The sequence below is a fragment of the Idiotropiscis lumnitzeri genome, unplaced genomic scaffold, assembly GCF_059441095.1.
Source record: "Idiotropiscis lumnitzeri isolate Australia: NSW breed Sydney's pygmy pipehorse unplaced genomic scaffold, RoL_Ilum_1.0 HiC_scaffold_128, whole genome shotgun sequence".
Classification (NCBI taxonomy): Eukaryota; Metazoa; Chordata; class Actinopteri; order Syngnathiformes; family Syngnathidae; genus Idiotropiscis; species Idiotropiscis lumnitzeri.
Genome location: NW_028283666.1, coordinates 610508 through 621831, shown reverse-complemented (window position 1 = coordinate 621831; position 11324 = coordinate 610508). Strand labels below are relative to the sequence as shown.

The window sequence follows — 11324 nt, the reverse complement described above, 5'->3', positions numbered from 1 at the left end:
AATCATTCTAATTTTATGACATTATTTTGTCATAATATCATTCATCAATATTTTAGTTTTTTTTTTTTTTCAAATAGAATTAAGACCTTTTTCTGTGCAGATTCCTCTGGGGATTAAGTATTTAATGGGTTCTCAATTTTCTCTTGGACTCTGATGCAACCCAGTCTCCTCCCTTGGACAAAAAATATGGGCTGAATCCTCCTTGGAATAACGACACAGATTCTGACGAATCATTGTCAAATCCTGCCCCTGAACTTTGTGCCTCAGACCCAGACCATATTACTATCCCAAGGCTCAGGAGGACCAAAAGTATACAGGTAAACAACCCATATAGATTTCAGGGAATCTTACAAGCAAATTGCATATATTTTATTGGTCTCCTGCCTTCTATCCTTTATATTTCGTTGTTGTTGTTGTTTTTTAGATTAAAAAAACAGGCTGACTTTGGAATGGAGAAGCATTATTACTCCAACTCAGATGACGGTGGAGATGAATATATTCCGGATACAAGTGAGGCCTCTGATTCAGACGGAAGTGAATCTTTGAAAATTGTGGACCCTCTCTTGAAGTCTAAGAATGCCTTCAGAGATTTTTCTCCCACACCACGAATCTCAAAAGCCACCTCAACGCAGGTTGTTAATCAAGGGCGTTCACCCGTTCGGAGGAGTAGCAGCACTGGTGTGATTCTTGAATTCTATGGCTCTTCAAATATTTGTGCAGTTTAACACAAATCATCCAAAATAGAATTCAAGCACATCTGTGACAGAAATTCAAATTCAGAAGTCAAAGAGAGAGAACAAAAAAAAAATCTAATGCTGCGCTTCTTCCGAAGACATATACTGTAAACAGTAAATGTATGTTAGGACAATCTTGAAAAAAGTATTAGAACACCCTTTACTTTTATTTCTTGTTAATTTTATTAACCAAAATATGTCCATTTTTATTACAGATTAATGAATACAAAATTAAAACTCTAATCAGCTACTTTTTAATCGTTATATTTGTATAAACAAATGTTATACATCTGTGTGTTAACTTATACAAGAAATGACGGAAAAGCAAGGGTGGTTTAGTATTTTTTTATCGTATATAGTCTGTATAATATCTTTAACCTATGCTGATGCTGTTTAATACTGATTTAAATAATAATAATAATGTCATAATCTGTTGGTTTTACATGAACAAAACCTTTCAAGCACTTTTTAAAATTCTAAATACTACCTCTTGTCAGTAAGTTGGTTCACAGCACTGCCTTGGAGTGAAAGTGTGTAGTGCTGAGACAGTCGGTATGTGCTGAGTCGTCTGACGTTTGTGTGACTGGTACCCAGGAAGGTAGCAAAACCAGGCAGTGTGTATGTCGTACCCAGGAAGGCAGAGAAACCAAGCAATATGTATGTGGTACCCACGAAGGCAGAGAAACTAAGCAGTGTGTATGTGGTACCCGGGAAGGTAGCAAAACCAGGGAGTGTGCATAGATACAGACCCCAAAAGTGATTAAAACCAAATAAAGTCCCCAGAAGATCATCTGTAGTCAGGTGAAGGACCCTGTACTTTGTTCAACTCATTTACTCCCTTAGACGTACAAAGACGTCTTTTAATGCAATGGCGCCCTCTACCAAAGACGTATAAGTACGTTTCCTGTCTTTTTTACGTCATAGTGTACATAAGGGTCTGATGCAACCTCTGACTGAGAATCAGCCTTGTCCGCATTGTGAATCATGTAAAAATCACCCAGCAGGGGGCAGAGGTGCAAAAGATCCGCCTTGAATCTGCGCCAGAGGTACAAATGGGGGGGCGGGATCCTGGGGTAGACTTATAAGTGTGGAGAGCAGCGTGGGTAGCAGCAGCATCGGCAGCACTAGCAGCAGTCGCATTAGTAGCGTTAGCAATGAAATCCTCCAAGCAAATGACGATCGAGGAATGCTTTTTTGTAAAAAAAAAGCTTCCTAAAAGCATCAAGGCGATGGAGACGCTTTGGTTGAGAGGATGACGCTTCGTCGTCGTCACAACAAAACGGCGTCTAAAGAGGGTGCGCGTGCCTTGCGGCCTGCATCGCCTGCCTTCGGACAATAGCCAAAGCAGCTGAGAGTCCTCACCAGATCCCCCCGAACGAGGAGGTAAGCGCTCGCAAGTTACCATTGAACATGTGGTTTTACCCCTCATGCTTTTATTGTACATATCATGCATCTTGCGGGCAGAAAATGTCGCGTAAATGTGCAGTTAGACGCGAGCTTGCTCGCTGACTTCCTCATCCGGCCGCCTCTATTGCACAATTACACGCGAGCGTAAGTCCTCGCCGACGAGGAAGTAAACGCTCGCAAGTTACCATTAAACATGTGGTTTTAGCCCTCATGCTTTTATTGTACATATCATGCATCTTGCGGGCAGAAAATGTCGCGTAAATGTGCAGTTAGACGCAAGCTTGCTCGCTGACTTTCTCGTCCGGGCGCCTATTGCACAATTACACGCGAGCGTAAGTCCTCGCCGACGAGGAAGTAAACGCTCGCAAGTTACCATTGAACATGTGGTTTTAGCCCTCATGCTTTTATTGTACATATCATGCATCTTGCGGGCAGAAAATGTCGCGTAAATGTGCAGTTACGCGCGAGCGCATCTCCTCCCCGACGAGGAAACAACAATACTGAATGGTGTGGTAATCATGCATACTTTCTAAAATTCACAGATTGTGCATCCCGCGGCAAGAAAGTTCCTCCTCGTCTTGTTGGTGTAAAGAAAGGTAAATTATAATATGAAACTTCACACGCCAGCAATAAAATGCAGCAATAAATATATATTTCCAATTGTTTGTATTTCTGTAATTTACAGGTTGTGCATCAGGAAGCAGTGGTTCCGGATGGCGTCACACTGGATGGCAACCGAGGAAAATCGACTTTACAGCAACCCCTGGACCACTGAATGCCGCTGCCCATTTGGAGTCTGAGGAGCCAGCTGATTTCCTGCAGCTGTTTCTCACGGATGAGCTTCTGCAGCACATCGCGGATGCCAGCAATCACTTCCCAGACAATTATTTTCACACAAACCCCAGTGGACAAACACAAGCTCGCCTATTTTCCACGGACCAGCAAAGCCAGACCACAACGAAAGTGTCGGGTCTGTTTGTGCAAAGGCAAACGGAGTGAAACAAGAATGTGGTGTGAACTATGTTGTGTGCCCTTGCATCAAGGCAACTGTTTTATTTTATATCACACAAAAAAAAAGTATGTATGACACTGATGTATTTCATTTTTGTACATAGTTCAACAGTTCAGTCGTTTAGTGTTATGTGCAAATAAATTTATTTTATCAAAAACATTTTTTGTGCTTTTTTTTGTTATTTTATAGAAGGCATGCATTATTTAGATGTTAGAGGTGTCATAAAAGCCATAAATAATAGTGTCAAAATTCAAATTATGGTCAAAATGCATCAGTTTACAAAAAGCTCATTTTCTCAGTTTTTTCCCCAGGGATTGGAGTTTTCATGAAATTTAGCTATTTTCAAATGCCGATTGCTCAAGAATGGAAAAAGATAGGAACAAACATTTTTTTCTGTTGAAAGAAGAGAGTCTCATCTTTCTTCGGGTGTGCTCCATGTCTATATAGCATTAGAATACTATATTCTGTGGGCCTTGCAATATTAGTCAAAACCCAGGAAAACGCTGGGATTGAGCGGGTTGCTCCAGTGAAAATGGCTGGTATTTAATGAGTTAAGACTGGTTAGGACATCCGGCTCGCAGTCCCAAGGTGCAGGGTTCGATCCCGGGACCCAGCTTTCCTGTGTGGAGGTTGCATTTGTGAGTGAGTTTGAGCGCAGATGGTTGTTCGTCTTTGCGTGCCCTGCGATTGGCTGGCAACCACTTCAGGGTGTGCCCCGCCTACTGTCCGTTGACAGCTGGGTAGGCTCCAGCACGCTATCCTTGTGAGAATAAGTGGATTGGATATTACATGTATGTGTTTATGCCCTAGGCCAGGCGAGGGCAAACTACGGCCCGGGGGCCACATGCGGCCCGTTAAGTTTTAATCCGGGCCGCCGAACTTGAAAAAAATTTAATGAATAAACCTTGTTAATGTTTTATTTTCTAAACACTGTGGTTTTCAAAGACAAATATTATTGTTGGAATGCTTTTATTCACTTTCATTTAAAATTAAATGTATTTTTTTTCTCAGATGAGGTGAGGTTTCCAAAACACTCCATCCATCTGCTCCTGGTCCGGCCCCTCTGTCATATTTTAGAACCCATTGTGGTCCTCCAATCAAAAAGTTTGCCCGCCCCTGCCCTAGGCTTTGTGTCTTTGCTTGGTTGACTGTGTAATGAGTGTATGAATGCATTTCTTTCTACCAGACACCTTGGACTTCCCATGGCAGATTAATAATCTATTTTATCTATCCATCAGGGTCACGAATGTCATTTGATGAGTAGAGAATTTAGAGTCTCCAATTAACCTAATATACATGGATTTGCGCATGGAAACCTGAGAAAAAGCCCTTAGTCCTACTTTTCCATCTGAACCACTTTATCCTCACGAGGGTCACAGCCGTGACATCCCAGCTGACTTCAGAAAGTAAGTGGGCGACGACTCATGATCTCTTGGTTGAATAATATTGTTAGGGGCTCAAAATGGCCCTCTACAATAAAATGGCAGAAGAATATTACATACACTCTGGCAGAAGAATATTGCGTTTTTTTTGTTTTGTCCAATTAACTTAAATAAAACTTGGGAAAATTTAATGATTACATGTAAACCAGCTGGTCTTCCCCATACCAAGCCCTGGCTAAAACTGACTGAAAAATGCATGATGTGTGCCTTTTAAACTCCTCGGCCCATCCACTATGCCAGGGATGGGCAAACTTTTTGATTGGGAGGGGGGGGGCACAATGAGTCCTAAAATACATTTAATTTTAAACGAAAGTGAACAAAAGCATTACAACAATATATATGTCTTTGAAAAACCACAGTATTTAGAAAATAAACCATTAACAAGGCTTATTCATTTAATTTTTTTCAAGTTTGGGGGGCTGGATTGAAACGTTTAACGGGCCACAAGTGGCCCCCGGGCCGTAGTTTGCCCAAGTGCCCTAAGCCAATTGATTCTAAAAAATAACAGTTTTCTTCATCAAAACAACATTTTATGATCAACATAAATGTTAGTGAGTACATAAAGGTATACTCATTCGATCTATCATAACCCCATGCACTTAGACTGTACAAAAAAAAGAAAATTTTTATTTTAAAACCTAGTATTTCGCCATGAGGTCACACGCTAGCGTCAAGTGCTTGGCGCTAAAAACCCGGAAGTAACAGCGGCGCTCGGTTTGAAAGTGGAGAGTTGTGCATGGTAGGCGAATTCGGGAGAAATGTTTGTTGAACACGAGGACTGTGGCGTAGAAGATGGTTTAACAGCGATCTAGTGCGCACCCAACCGTGATGGCTGACCAACGAAATAAATGCGGACCGACGGAGTGGACTGACAGGACGTGGAAAACAGGTGTGTGGCATGTGTGCGTGTGCACGAATGTGGGAGCGCGTTCACTATGGTGGCAGCGATCGCAAAGCAGCAGCACCACTCCTTGACAAAAGTATTGTACTTTCTCTGATGTTTTGGGTTTGCTCTGCTTTGGGGTTTGTAGTTCTGGCCACGCAAAAGTAACAAAGCAAGTTCTTGGATGTCTGCTTTTTTCTTGAACTGTTAATTGGTTAACATCGTGGCTCTTATTTTTATCTAATGTATGGAGTTTGGTGGCTATCTATATGCACAACTATATTAGTTGCACTTGAAATTGCATACAGAAAATTAGTATAAATAGGTTACGCTATAAAGTATAACAATATTAACAATCGTTATTGTTGTTACTGTTTATTTATTTTATTTTGCAATAACTGTGCTCCAAGCTTAGCTGTTGTGCCAGCTGCCAAGTAAAAATATGTAATCTCACTCAATAATAGGAATAAATACTTAACTAACATCTCAATTTTTCGGGTTGGGCTGTGGGGGAGGGGAGGGTGGCTGCCTGACATAAAGCAGACTGTCCTGCACATGCGCAGACCAGCCGAGTGTGTGAAGTGTGCGTAAGTGCAGTACCGGGACCGACCACTAGACAGCGATCCTGAGTAATTTTTCCGCACACACATTTCTAGCACACTCGTCTTGTTTTTGTGACCTTCCTGGGAAGCCCTGAAACTTTGACAGGACCTCCCCCTGAGCTTCTTATCACTGAATTCAATGCTCTTTTTTGTGGGGCCCAGATTTTTGGTCCCCACAAAAATTTTGGTCCCCTACAGTGGGTGTGCTGTCCGATGTTGGTCCCCAACATGTAGCTTATACAAACACACACACACACCCCTACTTGTTTTTGTGACATTGTTGGGCCACCTGAGCAAAACTCACATTGTGGGAACCACCCTTTCTAGTGGTTGTACAGCTCTGAAAAAAATCAGGCAGTGTCCAGGAATTTAGTTAAACACAAAAACCACTTCAAATTACCAATTAATGACCTGGAGGTCAAATGAGTGACTCAAGTGCATGTAATTCAGTCACTGTAGCCCAAAGATTCTCTGGGCCAGTGGATGAACCATTATTCGTCTTGGACAGCATTGAAGCAGGCCGTAGCCTGGTTTCTAAAGCTGAAAGATTTACTGACAGAGTAAAGGAAAATAGAAAGGAGTTAATCACATTAGGTGAAGAAGGCAAGATGAATTTATTCAAGAGAACAGTCAAAGGAAAGTATTTGACCTGCGACGACTTGGATAAAGCAGAAAGAGAACTTGTGAAATACTGTCAAAGGCGAAGTTTCAAAAAAGATTTAGCCATATTTGAAAAACAAAAAAGGGTGAAGAAAAGTAGCCCACTTTACAAGTTCAATATAGTACTTCAAGATGGTGTCATGAGGGTTGGTGGACAGTTGAGCCACGCAGCCATGCCTGAAACAGCAAAACAGCAAGCCATCTTGCCAAGGATTCACATAACACAAAGCTAGTCCTGAGATACATTCATGAGATTACAGCTCACGCTGGAAGGAACCACATGATGGCTAATCTGCATCAACAGTTTTGGATACCTCGAGCTGCTAGAGTCATCAGAAGAGTGCTACCTGACGATCCGCCTTTCAAGAGAATTGGCGTTGATTATTTTGGTCCATTCTAAGTAAGTAGGGTTAGAGGACAAGTAAAGAGATACAGCGTGATTTTTACATGTCTCGCTGTACGAGCCGTACATCTGGAAATTGCATCTTCACGTGACACAGATGCTTGTCTCAACGCAATCCGAAGATTTCTTGTCAGAAGAGGACAAGTGAGAGAGATGTATTCTGATAACGGAACCAACTTTAGATCAGCTGACAGTGAAATGAAGAAATCAATCAAAGAATGGAACACTAAGTAAATCGAGAAACACTTGCTGCAAAAAGGTATTCAGTGGCATAGCAATCCCCCAGCAGGTTCCCACCACGGAGGAAGCTGTGAGCGACTTATTTGGTCTGTGAGAAAAATCCTGAATGTCACTGTAAAAGAACAAATTTCGGGTGAAGAAAGTCAATATACCTTGCTTGGTGAGGCTGAAGCAGTTATAAACAGCAGGCCTATCACAAGGACATCTTCCGACCTCAACGACTTGGAAGCACTCACACCCAACACTCTGTTGTGGCTGAAGGTCAAACCTGAGTTACCTCCTGGAGTCTTCTGTAAAGACGACCAATACGCCCCAATACGTACCTCTGGGAATGAGCTGGTCAGCTCTTTAAAGAGTATTATGTAAGTTGAAATACATTAATCCATTTTTCTTTTTTGGACCATCTTTAACTGTGTAGTGTGTAATGTCTAAAATACAAAATGATCAGATTTTAGGGTGCAGTTGACGACTGTGGCACAGGTCCTCGCTCTACAAGTGCTAATAGTCTTCGGCAAAGAGAAAAATCTGCCATAAGGTACAGAAAACATTGGCATCAGAGTAAATGGATGCATGTTTTTGCAATGTGCGAGGAAACTGGCGAACTCAGAGAAAACTACGCAGGCTTGGGAGAACATGCAAACTCTACACAGGAAGGCCGGAGCCGGAATCGATCCCACAACCTCTGCATTGTGAGACCATCGTGCTCACAAGTCGCCCACCGTGGCGGCCGTCCATTATGAATGCCATCCCACCATCCATTATCTGTACGGCTTCTCCTCACAAGGGTTGCGGGGGGTGCTGGAGCCTATCCCAGCTATCTTGGGGCAGTAGGTGGGGTACACCCTAAACTGGTTGCCAGCCAATCGCAGGTCACACAAAGACAAACAACCATCCGCGCTCACACTCACACCAATTTAGGGTGTCCAAACAACCTGCCATGCATGTGTTTGGAATGTGGGAGGAAACCGGAGAACCCACGCAGGCGTGTGGGAAACATGCAAACTCCAAACAGGAAAGCCGGAATCAATCCCGCGACCTCTGCATTGTGAGACCATCGTGCTAACAAGTCGCCCACCATGCATCCCTGCTAAATAAATGATTAATTTTTACATTTTAGTATTTGTGCGATCTTGTGTTCATGACAGCATTTTCAACAGTGTGGGTGTTTGTATGAAAGCATTTCACTCGTGTATGGGCATGAGCATGTTTCAGTTGTATTTATGAATAACAATAATTTCACAATTGTGCCTGAGCGCCTTTCACTGGTGTGTATGAGAATGTTTCACCTATGTGTATGAGCGCATTTGACGAGTGTATGAGCAACAACTATTTCACTAGTGTGTATGAGAGCGTTTCACTCGTATGTATGATAGCGTTTCATAAGTATGCATGAGCAACAACAATTTCACTGGTGTGTAAGAGTGCATTTCAGAAGTGTGAAGCGATTCCTGACTTTTGTCCCCAACGGCACCTCATACTCCCCATCTCCCGCTCACTTCTCCTGACCCCATGAGCCATCCCCGTTGCTACTACATGGAGATTTGATGTGTTTTTTTGTTTTTTTTGTTATTAGCTTCTTCAACATCTCTTCTGATTCTCATCTCTTCTCTGGCGCTCGTCTCCGCCTGTCTGATTTGAAGTCGACCTCAGAATTTGCACTATTTTGACATGACTTCTGTGGTAATCACTACTGACATATTGTGTCATTTGCTCAATAATACATTAAAATTATAATAAATAATTAAAATGGGTCCGGTGCCGAGCTCTGGCTTCATATCTTTAAAAGTGGTCTTCTCAAATCTGTTACTAATGGCCTCTAAATCAGTTGTGGTAGAGAAGGGGCAAATTAGACCTTATGGCATCTTAATTTGGTCAAGTCTTGTACCCATTTTCAAGGCCAGCGACTATTGCTTTAGCTATATACAAGAAAAGGATTACTCTGAATATACACAACAACAAATCCCAGATGTCCAACCCAAATGTTGTTTCAAAATAATCCAGTTCAGATGATAAACAAATGTATTGGTATGTTGAGGTCATTATTTCAAATCAAAATATACACTTCTTTTTCAGACAATGGGGAGGATCGAAGAAGTGGAAAAGTTGCAGGAGTAACTTCAAAACAATGCAAAGAGACAGAATCTGGAAGAATGTCAAGTTTGTCCATGTTTATATTTCTGGAATTTAGTGGGCGTGCATCTCGAAATGTTTGGGCATGGTTCGGGCTGCCAGACAAGACTTTCACTGCGAGCGCTGGACCACTGGATGCTGCGGCAAACAGCGGACTTCTTGCAGCTATTTATTACCAACAAGCTACTCCTGCACATCAATGATGCGGATGGCACAGACTGCTTTGCAGACAATTATTTTGAGGCAAAACCAAGAGGTCTGTAAGCACTCTGAAAACAAAGTAAAATATTTGACACCCACGGCAAAAAAAGCCATGCTACAGCATAGGGCTGGGCGATAAACCGAAAATTTACCGTTACCGAAATTTATTACAATGACCGAAATCATTTTGCCCATGTCGGTAAATTCGATGAATAAAAAAAGAAAAGCCTTTTGTCTGCGGCAATGTTCATGCCCCTTTAAGACCGCTACAGCGCCTCTAGTCATGTGACTCCACCCGTCTGTCGCTCTCGTTGCTGGCGATTCAAATCCAGAAGCTTTCTCACCACCCACAACACAACCATGCTGTGCTGAAAGTTCAAAGTGAGAAGCAAGGTTCGACAAGTGACAACAGCCCATGAACGGAGGCGACACCATACGAGAGAACGTCTCAGAGGTGGACGCGATAGCTTAGCACATAGCTAAAGATAAAGCTCCTCTAGTTACGTGGCGCGCACAGGATTTAAACGCTTCATGAAAGCCGTATTTCCCGATATGGACTACATCGGGCCGGGAGCTTAGACATGTCAAGCATTTTGCATCTACATCCGACTTGTGGTCGGGTCGCAACATGGATCCCTGATTGAGCCTAACTGTGCATTACATAGATGACAAGTGGCGACTGCGCAGCAGAGTACTCGAGACGGCACATTTTCCCCGATAATACCCACTTGTTTATTTGGCTTGCATTGACATTTTCTTTCATTTTATTTAGCGTTTTTTTATTTGCCATTATTTACATCATGAGAGCATCTTGGCGCAATCTATTTGCAGAAAAAGATTTCGCAAGAGGTACCCTTTTTCTTTGTGACATTGTTCAAGTCATGCAAAGCAAGCTCAGGGTTCGCGGTTAACCGCTTCCCGATTGCCCGGGGCAAGTGAAATTTGGCCACGGGCAAGGTAAAATTATGGGCAACTTGCCCGACCGGGCAAGCATTTTTTAAAGCAGCCAAATATCTTTAATTTTGACGAAAACGGTGGTGTGATCTGTTTGTGTGCACTGTATGGTGATGGTTTAACCCAGACAACCCCTTATGTTTTGGTATGGTCCATTGGCCTTATCGGGGGCAATGGGCGGGCGCTACGGGGATCAGTTAGTTCAGTGAATGTCGAGTTAAAGTGGACGTCAATAAATCCCGCAGTATTGGAACTCGCTGTCGTAGCATCCTCATTTGAAGTTTGAAAAACACAACAAAAACCTACGATATTTTGGCCGAAAATTGGCGACGAGTTCGTTCAAATCCGAACATTTCGGATTCCTCTGACATGACTAAAATAGCTCGAATATTTTTAAGTAGACAATTCAGTTGTGAGTAAGGAAGGGAGTAATATTTGATTATTGGCTGTTAATTCATTAGCTCCATGATGTGACCTGACATAGTGTCAGTGACTGTGTTCTGTTTATGCTATGAAACTTATGGAGGCAGCACCACAGGCACTGGTCTTAAAGGAATACACAAATTTGCCACACTCATAATTTACTCATGTGATTCCTCAATTAATACGCTCTCCTGGACTTAAAATTGATCATCTGGATTGCTGTAATATCATTT

At 42.4% G+C, this 11324-nt stretch overlaps 1 long non-coding RNA gene across 1 annotated transcript; it reads left to right on the top strand.

Moving 5' to 3' along the window:
• Positions 1-201: 201 nt before the first annotated feature.
• LOC148315097 (uncharacterized) lies at positions 202-1163 on the top strand. The gene is made up of 2 exons (XR_015841278.1): positions 202-317; positions 425-1163. It is a non-coding gene; the product is annotated as an uncharacterized LOC148315097 (long non-coding RNA).
• Positions 1164-11324: the final 10161 nt, after the last annotated feature.